Raw genomic sequence first — 14,594 nt, 5'->3', positions numbered from 1 at the left:
TTAGCTACTTTGTCTCTGGTACATTACATACCTCTGGAGAATTATTCTACCTCAGTAAAATAATAAAATATCAAACACAGCAGGTGTTTGAAATAGCTTTTAGGATAAACAATGGCAATACTGCATGCTCGTAAGCTAATGATAAGTGTAACATGAGCTTAGTTCTTCTCCAAGTACTGGGGTCACACCACCCAGACAAGTCATTCTCGGCAGGTCTAACCTCCAGCAGCACAACGTGGCTGGGCCATTCCCTTTGTGTTAGCTGCTCATCTGTGCAGTCTCCTAATTTGTGCCACTTTACTTGAATTTATCTTTATTGCAAAAGAAAAACGAGAAAGCTGTCAGCCACCAAACACATCAACTATAACAAACTAAACTATATGGCAGATTAAGTTTGACTGTTGCTAACTACATTTTTGGAAAGCTTACAGCCAGATTTTTGCCTCATCCACAAGAGCTGGACTGATCTTTTGCAGTATTCAAAGTAGACAAAGACTCTTGCATTGAAAATAAAAACAAGAACTATTTAAACCTATCAAATATATTTTGCTTAATAAGAGCTTTAATAAATTTATCTTCTTTCTATACCTGGAATCCAGTATTTTTGCATTTGGCATTGGATATTTTATAATTTAGCTTTTAATTCAGGAAAACGGTCAAGAAAAACATTTCAAGATGAGGACAATTCATTGATCCCAGTGTCAGAAGAGTGATTCATAGCTTAGTGTATGAATAACATACAGTTTACAAGGATGGTTTGAAGCAGGCTCAAAGGTAGCACACATGAACACGATGAAAGTATAGTCTCATTCATGCTGGTAACATTGCTTTTCACTGATGACGGATGAAAGTTAAATGCCATTTTATTTCTGTTTTATTATTCTAATTTCCCATGTATATTCCAAAGAGAGTATTAAATAAATTACACATTACAAATGTTAAATAACCACTGTACAGTTTCATTTCTGTAATTATATATTCATTGTTAGGTCATTTGAGGTTTATAATCATAATGCCATGACTGATAAAATTAACTGATGGACACTATGAAAAGGTTCCATCAACCTATTCTGCCAGCAGAAGAGAGAGAATTTGTATGTGATGGAGTACCAATAAGAGTTGATTAATTTTTTTTCCCACTGTACACAAATAAATCCACGCTATTCTGAAACAGCTGCCTGCGAGTTCTGGCCACTTGACAGAGAAATAATAGTGAAAATGTCTGAGTGTCAGCAATAATGATATTTGCTTTCTACAACAGGCCTAAAATGACCTCAGGATTTTATATATACATATGTCACTTGATTTCTATGAACTGCTTGAAATTGCTATTGTTTATACATGTTACTATCAGTAATTGGCTGCCACAACTTCAGATCCTGGGCAAGGGCACAACTGCTTTGTTTTAAAGGTACCTCATGCATCAAAGAACTCTCCAAAGCTCCAACTTAACTTTCCACTAGTAAAAATTATTAGAGACGATGCATATTACCAAATATTGCAACCTTTCACAAAATCTTCAGATACAGTATAGGGCATTATTCAGCGCAAAATTATCTAGTAACACCACTAATGTCTTGATGTGTAGACTAGAAATAACAAGCTCAACATTTTCCAAGTATCTCATTCTGCAAAAGCAGAAACATTCTGCACGGCAGTTCTGCAAACAGGAAGACGGTCCTGCATGGGAGATGTGAGGAAACACTATCAAGTTGGAGCAGGTTAGTTACGTAGGTATATAAGTGGAAAGCTATAGGGTGAAGAGAGCTATGAGGTATGTATGCAGTATAAACCACAAGATGAAAGCAGAAGTCATAAATTTCCTTTCATGATGTCTGGTGAAATGGAACATCGAAACTCATCATTGATTTTGGTTGCTCAGAGAAACTCCTTCAGTTTTACTGTCAACCATATGCCCTGTAATTAGAATAGCACATATTCTCTGCATATTACATACTGTGTACTACCACCTTCAACAAAGAGGCAGTGTCTATTAGTGCATAATACAGAGTAACAGTTACGTGTGAACTGCTAATAGAAATGCATTAATACACATTCACCAGCTTTGGTTATTGTAAGATATTGCTGCCTTTCATTAATCAGCAACGTAGTTCAACCATACACACTACTGCTTTTCCCAGGGCAGTCTCCGAACAGTCTCTGTTCTCTGCTGTATCCCAACTGATACTTCACCAGGAACCTGAGATGTTTTCCAAATGACTACATCAGTAACATCCTCCTCAAGACAAACACAGCTTGTTCTCATGGCTCATTCTCTTCATAGCCCATGCAGACAAACATTGTAAGCTTTCAGGTGATTGTTCATACTGGGCAGTGAACAGTACAGCTCTGACCAGTGCAATTCAGAACAATTAATCAGTGATTAAGTGGATAACACAAAGCAATAAATCTCTCTAGTTCGTGTATCCACACAACAGGAGATCTGACTTATACAGATCCAAAAATCTAACTACTCCTTTGCAAAATTTCAGGTGTGACCAAATGTAAGTGTCATACTTCTTTATCATGGTTGCTTTTAGTATTACAATTCACTTCTACTGAGAAGAAAAAAGCAATTGCAATATTTTCAAAATGGGCAGCGATGAAGGTACAGTGCATGGATTATCTGGGCCTCTTACCTAAGATGCTTATAGGATTAATAAGAACCTACTCCTGTGACATGAAACTGAGTTGGATAAAAGGCAGAGATGCTCACTGCAGTCATTTTTTACACTTGCTAAAAGAACTGTGAATAGGAAAAACATGAAAATGGAAGTAAAGATAATGATCAGTTTCAGAGTATGTAGTCAGTTCACTTACTGTTCACAGTGCAGACTGTTTGCTCAGCTTTCTTCTCTTTGTTTACTCAGGATTCCACTCTTCTGTAAGAAAAACAAATAGATGCATTTATCACCAACAGAAAATTAATTACTTGGCTTCATTTGTAGCAAAGAAGTTTGTTGTTTTTATGTTAAGCTTTGGTTAACTCCAAGATCTGAAGACTTGGGTTTTGTGAAAGATCGCAGAAAAGAAGAAAACCTATACAGCTCCATTTCCTTAAAAAAACCACAAACTTGCTACCCTAATGTAGTACAATAGAAGCAGACATAGGAAATCCACAGATTCTGGGGACAGATCCCTTTTGAAACCTCATACAAATTCTGGGCACCTTATTAGCATTTGAACACCTGTGGCTCACCCCAGTTCAGAAAAGGAGACAGGTTTTCACATTCACCATGTTGGCAATCCTCTGTTCAAAACGAATTTCTTGTACTCTGTTAGACCTTAGCTGGATTACCCCATGAGACTGAGAAGGTAAGGAAGACGTAATGTGTACTTCCAAGCACAGCCAGAGCCCTCCACTGCTTATAAAGGGCAGGGAGATGGGCAGGAGAGGGGTGTTCACATCTTCACTCCCACTGCTTCATGCAGACAATTACCATCATAAGCAACGATCACAGCACACCAGATGCTGAGTCTTTGGCAACTCACAACAGCACAACAGAGATGAATTTTAAGGCAGGATTTGAAGGAACACAGCATACTGGCTCCACAGATTTTTACTATTAACAGTTTTCTTGAATAAAGGTTGCATGAGAGAAGGGAGAAAATTGGGACTGATGTGCAATAAGGGTTGCAGTAAGGGCAACAGTGATGTGAAAAAACAGGCAGGATCAAACTGTGAAGGCACTTAAAGGCAAAGATGACTAATTTGTTCAATGTGGTTAAAAAAGGGAGGCAAATGAACAGTTCTCAAGATAGGTAAATGTATTTTCAATTTTGCATCACCTTTCTCAGAGGAGAACAGAATTGCCATTACCTGAAATTGTCTAAGTACATCACATCGACCCTTACTGTGCACTTTATAAAAGTCAAATTGTGATTTCATCCAGCAACACTCTAAATTAACTCGGCAACCATCTTTAATGACCCAAACAATAAAATATTCAGAACATAATTGATTTAAAAATCTATTTTTCCCTTCTTTTTGATAGCAAGTTAATGTTGCCCTTTGTATCATTCCTACAGTGCCCAAAATATCTCAGAAAGTACTCATTTGCATGTCGGTCTACTGAAAATACTCATTAGGCAACACGTATTTCTGCTGTGGACTGTAAGGTACATGAATCTGAAGCAGCCGGTATTACTCTGAAATTGACTTTTAAACTTTCTCAAACTATATGGATTAGCTCTTCTAAGTACCTACTTTGTTATGCCCTAGAGATCCATAAGGAGCTGTGGAGCTATCAGTGTGAAGTTAGCATGATGATGCTAAGAAATCCCTGTTTCGAAAGGGTTTTTAATAATTCAGATGCTGATGCAGAACACAGCTCTGGGATAAATTCACTTCTTTCCTAGGATTTGTAAGACATCTGGAATGTCTTAGCAGGCCTGGTGTTCCTTATCAGCTATACAAAATGAAGTGGTACAGACTGAAAAAGACCTGCTCTAGCTACTGTACTCAAATGCCTACCGAAGGGATCCAACACAAATTTTGCCTCTCCCTACCATCCATGTCCTCCCAGACTGCAGAATCTGAAATTCAGATCTATTCAGACAGAAGTTTAAATTAAAAGCTCTAATCCCAACCTTCTCCCAGTGTTCAGAGACAAGGTTTTGGTTTAGGTCCCTGTGTACATCTTGCATTTGAATAGAGGTAGCTCCAAGTGCCTTAGAGAAATTAACACAGAGAGAGTCACACCTGCTCTGTAGCACACTGTCTCAGTATTTCCCTGTTTCTCTAAGCTGTCTGTCTCAAGCTGTGTTGTATTATTACTGAGCCTTTCAGAAGATTAACTATTTCCTTCTCCTGCAAAGACAGCAAGTGTAAAGGAAAGAGAAGATGATAGATGTTTACTGGAGCATTAGGTGGAAATAACCAAACAAGAACACAGTTCAAAATCTAGATTAGAGAAGTAAACTTAAGCAAAAGCGTGAGTAACTGTAGAGGGCCACTAAGGGAGAACAGCCGGGCTGCCTGCCCTCGTGAATTTAATTGGCAGAGTTTCTGAAACAGACAGAAACAATAATGAAGATTGGGATCAAATGAGTAAAAACCAATCAATATCATCTAACAATAGTCATGGGGACCAAAATCAGCACTCCTTGCAAAGGATCTGCAAAGCTAAAATATACAGAGAGAAGTAAAGGAAACCAACAACTTATATTTGTAGAGGAAGATAAAGGAAATATCACAGAAATCCAACTGTGTTTCTATTACTTCCTATTAAACACAGGCTATTTTTTATGAGATGTGTTGGAAGATTAATTCATTCACCAGTGGTTATGGACTCCTGTGGGTCTTCAGTGCAGGAGATTCCCTGCAGTGACAGCTATATTTCCAGAGCCACAAATAGAATCTATCATACTACTAGTATCTTTCAGGGCTTCCTTTTCATTTCAGTAACATTTTCAGGAGACGACTTTTCCTAATGAAAACCATAGGAAATATCAAGGGAAACACATTTTGATAAGCTTGCACATATCTTGTAATATGCCTTTGGAGCATAATCTATACTTCACAAATGCTATCTACATAAGATACTTCAGGACATGTAACTTTAGGGTAAGTAATCATGTAAACGATCTGCAACTTTAGTTGCAGTTAGTCATAAGAATATGCAAAATCAATCAAAACAAAACCTTTCTAGTTGATTTTAAGTTCTCTGTTCCCTGTCACATTTAGTGGTAATCACACAATTACAGCAATAGCTCCATTAAACTTGGATAGAGGAATGAGACCTCTAAAATAAACAAAGTTCAGTCAGCCACACTGAATTTAATAATATACGTGCACACTGTTGTCTGTGAAATGAAATCCCATTCCACTGCAAGGGAGACATTTGTTGTACTTTTTCTCGGGAAACTCATTTAACTCTTGTAGAAACAGTAGATTTACATTTATTACAGGTGACAAAGAACATTTTCAGTATCCCAAATGACAAAAATAAGTCATATAAGTCTATGACATGCTTCATTATTCACTGTGAGTCACATTTTGAAAGACAAAAGGGAGGCTGCCTGGTAAATAAAGTTTTCGTCAAGATCTCTTGGGCCATCTGCAGTTTTATTATTCCATTCCTAGCTTTACAGCCACAAAGAGATGTTTGACCTTTTATAAACTGTATGAAGAAACTGTTTTTTTCTGTTTAGGATTACAGACTAAAACCTCATTAGTAGAGCATATGAATATTATTTGAGTATTTTTTTCTCTCTTCTTTCAGAAACTGAGGAATAATTTTGCATACTGAATCTCTATGCTCTGGAGAGATGATATATTGGTATTATGATTTTCTGACAATTCAGAAGGACAACTGGGCAACAGGTTTTGTGACAAAAAATTAAAAGGCCTGGCAATCAGGCACTTCTGGGAGAGTTTTGGTTTTGAGAGAGCTGAAATTGAGTCCAGTTCTGCCAGGGAGTTTACTGATTGTGCTTCAGGTCTGATTACCTCCTTTCATCTGGCATTTCTGGGAGGTTTTCAATAAACCAATTGTAAGCGTTGGGTAATAAAATGAAAAATACAAGGCAAGTTTCAGACTAAAAGCAGCTGGTGTTTTGCCTACTGAGTTTAGTACTGCCGCCTCAATATTCGACTTCAGCAGTGCTAGAAATGAAAATGGGAATTTCAGTATATTTTGTCAGCCTTACAATAATTTATAAGAGAGAAAAAAAACGATTAATTGAAAGTGGATATTATACAGTATTATGAATAGACTGACATCCTGTAAGATGTAAACCTGACATCTGGGAAAATGAGGCTAGCATTTGATTATAAATTTGAGTATAAATTAGCTAATAAGCCAGTACAGAATCTGGGTAATTTCTAGTTGTATAATATGCAATAAATTAAATGTATTTTGGGAAAAAAAAAAAAAAAAGAGTTGTGGGCATTTATTAATTGTTCCACACATTGAAACAGAAATTGTCTTGATAAACTTGATAAACTTTGAAGTCTTTGATCATATGCATATTCTAATATTTTATGAGTTTAATTTGCTCAGCATAAACTTTTTCCTGTGAGTAACATTGATTTTGTCAAAGCCTCATATAAGACACAGAACAGATCTGAGGATTAGTTTAGAAGGGATTTAAAGCACACACTGTGAATCCCTATACAACCACCACTTAAAACACTATCCGTTCAGGCCCAGATGGATTACTATGGCAACAGAATCCCAAATACCAGGTTTGTAACTAACAAAAATGTAAATTATTGATGAACTCTCTCTCTTGGACACCCTCCTATTCAAATATCAAACCTTATGGTTAGAGTACAGAGAAAAGGTTGATATGCAATTTCCCCAGCCCAGCGAGCACTAATCCCAAAGGATTTCATTAAATCTTTTGGCTTAAATTTTTATTCTTGGAACAGCAGTCAGCAAGCAGGGATTACATCAAAACAGGCACTATTGAGGTCATTACTGGCTGAATTCAGGCCTTTAATATAGCAGAGCAGCAACTAATTTTAAATATACCTCCAAAAAAATAACAAAACAGAACTCATCTAAGCTACCATACATTACATAATATTCTCTCCATTACCCATCTCCCTTGACTGCTTGCCAGTAAGAAATGATGGACAACAGTACAGAACAATGGAAAACAACATACACGTTATTTGAAATAAATACACATATGATGGTAAAGGTGATAAAATAAAAACATTTCAATTTTCAGTACTTTGTGAGTCAAAAACATCGAGTAGAAAGTTCTCTATTAAACAGGAAAAAACGTATTTATTGTCATCTTTATAGCAAGTTTAGTGAAAAGTCTGGCAATTAACCAGGGAATAATAGTAGTGGGATAGCTAAGCACTTCTACAGAACACTTTTTTTCTGGAAAGCCTTTCAGACTGTATACAGAATAGGATTAATTCAGTGAAAACCACAAGAAATGCACTCAACTGCTCTCACAACTTGGATTGCAACGGTCCAGCAGGTTTTCAAACAACCCAAGGCATTAAAAAGTTTCAGAGATGCATGCCTGCCATTAGGTGTCAGTGTACAAAGTAGGACAGCAAACTTCCTCCTGTCAGAGCCTGATACTAAATTCTATGTCCTCCCAAAACCAGGAGGACAAAACAGGACAGGGAGCAACTTTGTGGATGCAAGCTGCTGGCTTTCCTAAGGGAGTGAAAAAGGCTACTGGAGTGGGAAATAAAAGAGAGAAGACAAAAGGTAGAATGTGCTGCTTTTTCAACACAAGAGAGGAATCTAGGGCAAGAGAATGGAAAATAAAATATAATAAAAGGATAAGAAAAAAAAATTAAAAGGAAAGGACATACAAAGAGGGAGCAAAACACTTGTTGGCACTGACAGATCTCCTGTTGCTCGCCAACAGCCTTTCCCAACTTCTGCTTTATCCTCACGCTTGACTTCATGTCAAAAGAGCCATCCACTCTGATATTTCAATCAAGCACAATATTGTAACTTCATGATCAATAAACAATCTTATGAATCAGTAGGCACCAAAAGATTCTCTTTTTATGAAAGAAAACCTATTGAGTGATAATGTGGCTAGTGACAGTACAGTGACAAATCAGTATCTGGACTGACTTCAGAGACACTTCCTAGGACACCTCTTGACCATTCACAGGAATGTCAAAAGACCAACAGGATTTTGAGAGGTACTTGCATTTCTTCTGGTTTCTATGCAGGATCATATATGGCTCTTCCTCTTTTATCACCCATTTCACAGTGAAGCTACTGTAATCCTTCTGTTTAAATGGGTTGTCGGATGTGGTGGAGATATGGATATGCACCAAATGTGGCACAGACACCTAGGATATCTCATCATTAAAGCAGATGGGCTGGATGTGTTCACACTATATAGGGATACTTCAACTACTTTGCTGCTTCTGCCACTCAGTATCTATGGAGCTGCTCTGGACAGAATCTTCACAGTACAGAGCTTGCTGTTGCTGCTTCATGACTGCTGGCTATCTCAGCCATTTTCTTCACAAAGTGTATACTGTTCAAATTTTACACAAAACACACATTCTTACATTTGAAACTATAAACAGAAGATAATACTGCTCTCATTTAAGAGTAATAAAAGGCCCTACAAAGTTTACCAAAGGGTAACTTCATTTTCCTAAATGAAACTTTTCAAGAGATCAGCAACAACCGGCAATCCTGATACAACACTTATCAAATTTAATTCCAAACATTTTCAAGCTATTGAAAAAAGATAAAGAATCGCCAGTATCTTCCAAATCATTGCAGAATAAGGAAATCCACTCTTTCACAAGCTGCTTCATAATAGTATTTACAATAGAGTTGATCAGAAAGTAGTTCCTAGTAAAAATTGATTTCAGAAATCACATTTCATTACAGCTATACACCAGGATTTATAAGTATAGTGAAGGCTATTAATCAGTCTCCCAAATCCTTCCTAGAAAGATAATATAGATTTTTATATGAATAGATGTTGTATGTTATGGAACTAACACAAGTTGTCTAATTCTAACTGCAATAACCTCAGCACCTTCAATGCACACGTGGCTGTATTTCAGTGTTTAGAGATTCACAATCAACTTGCTTTTATCCCTGGACAAAAGAACTTGCTGCAATATCCACTGCAGGAAGTGATTATGCATTACATAACATTGCTGATCTTTACATTCTGAGAGTTTGGTGTGAGGCTTTTAAATTTATTTCTCTATTCTGCTTTATAAAAATATTCTAATGTGGGCCAGCAATTCAACCATGAAACCTGATACTGAGTATGAGCACCTCAGCAGATTAAGCAATGTGAACTACGGGTGAGTTAACAGCCATTCTACACTACCCTAAAGAGACTTAGAGTGACAACAAACTTCAAACTTTGCTGCCCTTTTAAACGAATCCCTTAAAGGAAAACTGTGTAGAGTAAAACAGATAGCCTATATTCTGAGGTTCACTTGGATATATGCACTAAGAGAGGATAGTTCAATGCATGAATGATCTTAGCCTACATTTACTCTAATTTTTATTGATGCTGTTGTTTTAATTCTCCTAAAGAAAATTATGGAAAAGAAAATGAAATGCAAGCAAAATCAAGTTACTGTTTACTGCTTCCTTTAGTAATCCAAAAAGGTTTACACACTGCTCTGATTTTTTGTAAGCAACAAAACAAATCCTATGAGAAGAGGTACATCAACTCTTCAAGTTGCTACCCACCCTTTCGTGCATTCATTTTAACACTGCATGCTCTACACCCACCATGCAGCATCCTTTGTTCTACACTAACTGCTTTCTGCTCTCTTTCATCTTCCTGAAACCATGTGAGGAGTCATATCTGAAAAATACTGCTTCTAAGCATGATGTGAAATTCCACTGCTCTCATGGTCATGGTTGGCAGGATATTTATTTATTTATTTATCTATTTTTACTTATTTTCGTGAAGATTTTTAATCAATTTTTTAAATAACAAGAGAATGCAGAATCATTAATTTAAATGATAATTTTCCTTTAGAAATAAGTGTTCACTTCTGCAGTCATCAGCAGCAAAGAGTGAAAAGCTCAAATTAGAAACTGAAATGGAAGCACTAATCTATTAACAACAGTATCACTAAATAAACTTCCATGTTTGAAAGATTTTTTCCAGTTAGAACATATACTTTATTAAAACATTTACAAAACCAAAAAATTGCTTTTGATCATTTGCTGATTTAACATTAATTAAACAGTATTATAAGGAATACAGGCTGAGAGAGTTGAGGCTCTTCAGCCTAGAGAAGGCTCTGGGGAGAGACCATAAGGTGGCCTTCCAGTGTCTGAAGGAGTGTCTATAGAAAAGCTGGGTAGAGACTTTTTACAAGGGTCTGTGGCAACAGGATAAGCGGAAATAGCTTTCAACTGAAAGAGTAGATTTAGACTAGATATCAGGAAGAAATTATTTAACGTGAGAATGGTGATAAACTGGAACAGGTTTTCCAATGAGGCTGTGGATCCCCCTCCCTGGAGGCATTCAAGGCCAGGCTGGATGGGGCTGTGAGCAACCTGCCCTAGAGGGAGGTGTCCCTGCCTATAGCAGGGGATTGGAACCAGGTGATCTTAAAGGTCCCTTCCAACCCAAACCATTCTATGATATTCTATGAAATAAACAGTGAAAATTTTTTACAACCCCAAGGCTCAAGAACTTGGATGATACAATCATAACCAGGCAGTTACAAATCCAGAAATATTTGCAGCTTTCTAATTATTTATGTTAAAAATATAACTGTGCTATTTCTATCTTTGATACACTTGCTACAAGAATGGATTACTATTATGAGTCTGTTGTATTAAAAAATCAAAGACTACCGAAAAATATGAATTCATCTTGTTCCTTCTCTTTCAATTTCTTCAGTATATTGAAGTATTAGCTTTCCTTACAGTTAGTAAAAAAAAAACAAAACAACACACAATGTAAGAAAATGTTCTATATTACAAAAGCCTAAAGAAACAACAACAACAAAATAATAATGGATTAGCATGATAATAGCACTATCTGTGGAGATGGCCCTGCGTATTAGAGAACTTATGACAGCCGTGTTTTTTTCTAAATGTCTGCTATATTCACATTTGTCACAGTCTACTTCTGACACTGACAAGTGTTATTTTTGTTTATTACTGTCCAGAACACTGTTTTTCCAGTGACCATCATTGCAGCAGACAGCCCTGTCTCCTGGGGGAGGCTGCACATAGTTCCATTAGAAAAGTAACAATGAGACATGCCCATCAGTAACACTGATCATCAAACACCAGTGACTTGATGACCAGTCTGTATGTTTCAGTACTTCAGTGTTTTTTTGTTTTTTTGTTTTTTTTTTTACTAGACATCAGTAAAAAAATCACAAAGACCTCAACCAACAAACCAAACCAAACAGAAAATGAGGTAGGCAAAAGTAATGTCTGTGTATAAACTACATGAATTCCAAGAACGGTGCAAAATGTGGTTTACAGACAGGCTACAACTTGCTGATGAAACTTCTAACGACTGAGTGATGAGAGTAAACCCTGAGTGACAAAAACAGGTTGTGCAAAGCATTGTAATGGTCATGGTTGCTAATGTTACCTTGACATGCAGAAGCTGCAAAGATAAGCAGATACAAATGGTCATTAGCCCATTTGGTTATGCAAACGAGGGAAGAATTTGATTTTAAGAACTTCTAACCAAGCACAGGTGGTGTCTTGGCATTGCATGGTTGAGCCAGGGCTTGTGGCACATAGGAGGTACTACCTGCCTGCCTTGGCTTCCCTTCCTGATCAGTGATCTGAGTAGGGTTTGCCAGGGCATCTAAAGTAAAATTCATCTCCACACCTATAGAAGCAGAGTAACATCTTTAAGCAGTCTACTGCAGTAGGGATTCGGGTCTAAATTCATAATGTTACCACCTCATACAAAGGTCTCATTTCATTATCTTGAAACATTTTTTACATATTATATGCCCCTGCCTGAAAAATGCAGCTGATTTTGCACTCCTAGAGATGAAACTTTGAAGCACCATGACTTTTTTTCATCTTGAAAAAAACACTAGAGTCGGGCGAATTCAGACAGATCTTTTAATCACAGGTGTCACCCTGGACTGTGACAGCAGAGCTTAACAGCCAATCCTTGTAGATTATATGCAAAGATACTATTACAGAAAGCAGGATAAAAGGCAAGTGCTGGTTTTGCAAGTCTACATGAAAGGAAAAGAGAAACATCAAGTCCACATTCAGCAAATCTCATAGACTAATCAGAAAGTAGCACATCACACATCCCAGAGTGTCTAGGTGCAGATGGCTAAGAACATTAAAAGAGGTAGTTATGGTTATTGTTCCTTACATAGTTGAGTAAAGAAAGACATCTTGATATTGTATTTGGCTATAAAATGAACTTCCTCAGCAAGATATTGCCAGAAGGAATCTAATGGAAATGTCTGTTTAGTGAAAATCAAATAATTACCTCGCAATTATCATCTCGTGTGTCATATTTAATGTTAGAATCTCTGAATCAAGGAAAATTCAAGAAAGGTCTATTTGAAATCCCTACAAAGCTCATATGGCAAATATTTTAATTGGGCTACTTTTGCTAATGAAGCTAAGTATTTCACACAGCAATATTTCTCCCTCTTTGTAGAGCCAAATGTTAACATAAACCACCCTTTAATTTACTCTTCCTATCCATCTTGAGGAAACTTGTTAAATTTTTGATTATTAGATTCTCTGAAATATAGCTTATTCAGACCTAACTTCAGCCACTTCATAAAACTACTGATTTGCACTCAAATAGCACACTGGAGCAGTTTGAAAGGAATAAAAAAAAGAAAAAGAAAAAAGAAAAAACACGTTTGTTCTGTCTCTGCTGATGTATAGAGTAATTTTCTGCGATTCTTTCATTGCAATTTGCAAACACATTAGCTTAGGCTATAAAACAAAAGTAATCTGTACTACTCATGGCCCAGAAGAAGCAGAAGCACAAAGTTAGAAAACATAACAAATGTCTGAATCATCCCGAGGCAGGGACACACTTTACCTCAAAGCAGAACAATATCCAAAATGTCTCATCTATTTTTCTAACTGACAAACCAAGCCTGGCCACTGAGAACCTCATACTGCAATATATTCTCAACACAGGCTGCGTTATGCATTTATGGAGGGGCCTGGAGATGGAAAACGTATGGCAAACTCATTCAGGGAAGCAACACTGCAGTTGCGTTAGGAGACTTCTTCTGACCCCTTGGTCCAGTTCTTTCCCTTTCTTCTTCCTCTTGCAAACCGCTACACTGCCATAGGTCCCACAATAGGCCCCCAAAAAGGAAGCTGCTTAACACAGAAATGCTGGCATTTTCTACTGAATGATCCATTGAAGATTCTAACAGGTCTCACTAAACAGGTTTAGTGAGTGTGCAACTGCTTTTGTGCGTAGGAAGGGGGACAACATAATGGCCATCGCTATGGAAAGTGATTGCTTCAACACCTCTCAGTGTGGATTTTAAACAAATCGACAAAACACCACATGATGTATCTCAAATTGCATTTTGGCATCTGGCAAAAAGGAAATATCTCTTCAAGATCATCTAGTTCAAGCAAGCCCTTAATAAAAGCTTCTGTAAGAAGAAAATATGAAATTGCCTGTCAACAAATCAGTAGATGCCCTTTTTGAAGCTGACAGGTGCTTTTTGGCATTAATGTAATGACCATAAATACTTCCTTGCACAGAGTACAATCAATTGCTTTAATCAGTTTCTACTATCGCTTAATAAAGTATGCAGACAATTTTCTAATCTGTGCTTTGCAGTGAAATTAAATATGCATGTTCAACAAATGCTGGCAGAGCTGACTTTCAGCTTCTTTTTGTTCTGACAAAAATCAGCGTTTTGCCTATAAGGTTATAGTCCTGTCTTAAGAATGCGTGGGCTCTTAGGCTGAATTAATTCCCCTACAATACAGTAACACAACCCCCAGCAGTGTCAGCTGCTAGCAAAGCTCTGTGATACATGGAGATTGTAGGGTGAAATTTGAAAAGTTGCTTCATAAAATGAAAACAGTAAAAATGAGGGTGCATTCAGGTATGTGGATATATAGCAGTTAATTAAACATATTTGTTAATTATTTTCTTAAAGCATGCATCAAGCAATTCAA

At 37.0% G+C, this 14,594-nt stretch overlaps 1 protein-coding gene across 11 annotated transcripts in view; it reads right to left on the bottom strand.

Annotated features, from left to right (window-relative positions):
- SYT1 (synaptotagmin 1) overlaps positions 1-14,594 on the bottom strand; it is a 354,401-nt gene that overhangs the window by 211,686 nt on the left and 128,121 nt on the right. For 10 of the 11 annotated variants that reach the window (XM_085537503.1, XM_085537506.1, XM_085537549.1 and 7 more), the window contains one exon: positions 2,821-2,882. The exons of the other annotated variant lie outside the window; for it this stretch is intronic. The gene's annotated coding sequence lies outside the window, so the exon portion shown is untranslated. The remainder of the gene's footprint in view (positions 1-2,820; positions 2,883-14,594) is intronic. 11 annotated transcript variants of the gene reach the window in all.

The sequence above is a fragment of the Coturnix japonica genome, chromosome 1 (assembly GCF_054131305.1).
Source record: "Coturnix japonica strain WE chromosome 1, WE-NBRP24, whole genome shotgun sequence".
Taxonomy (NCBI): Eukaryota; Metazoa; Chordata; class Aves; order Galliformes; family Phasianidae; genus Coturnix; species Coturnix japonica.
Note: the sequence above shows the minus strand (reverse complement) of the source record. Positions and strands in the feature narration are given on the sequence as shown.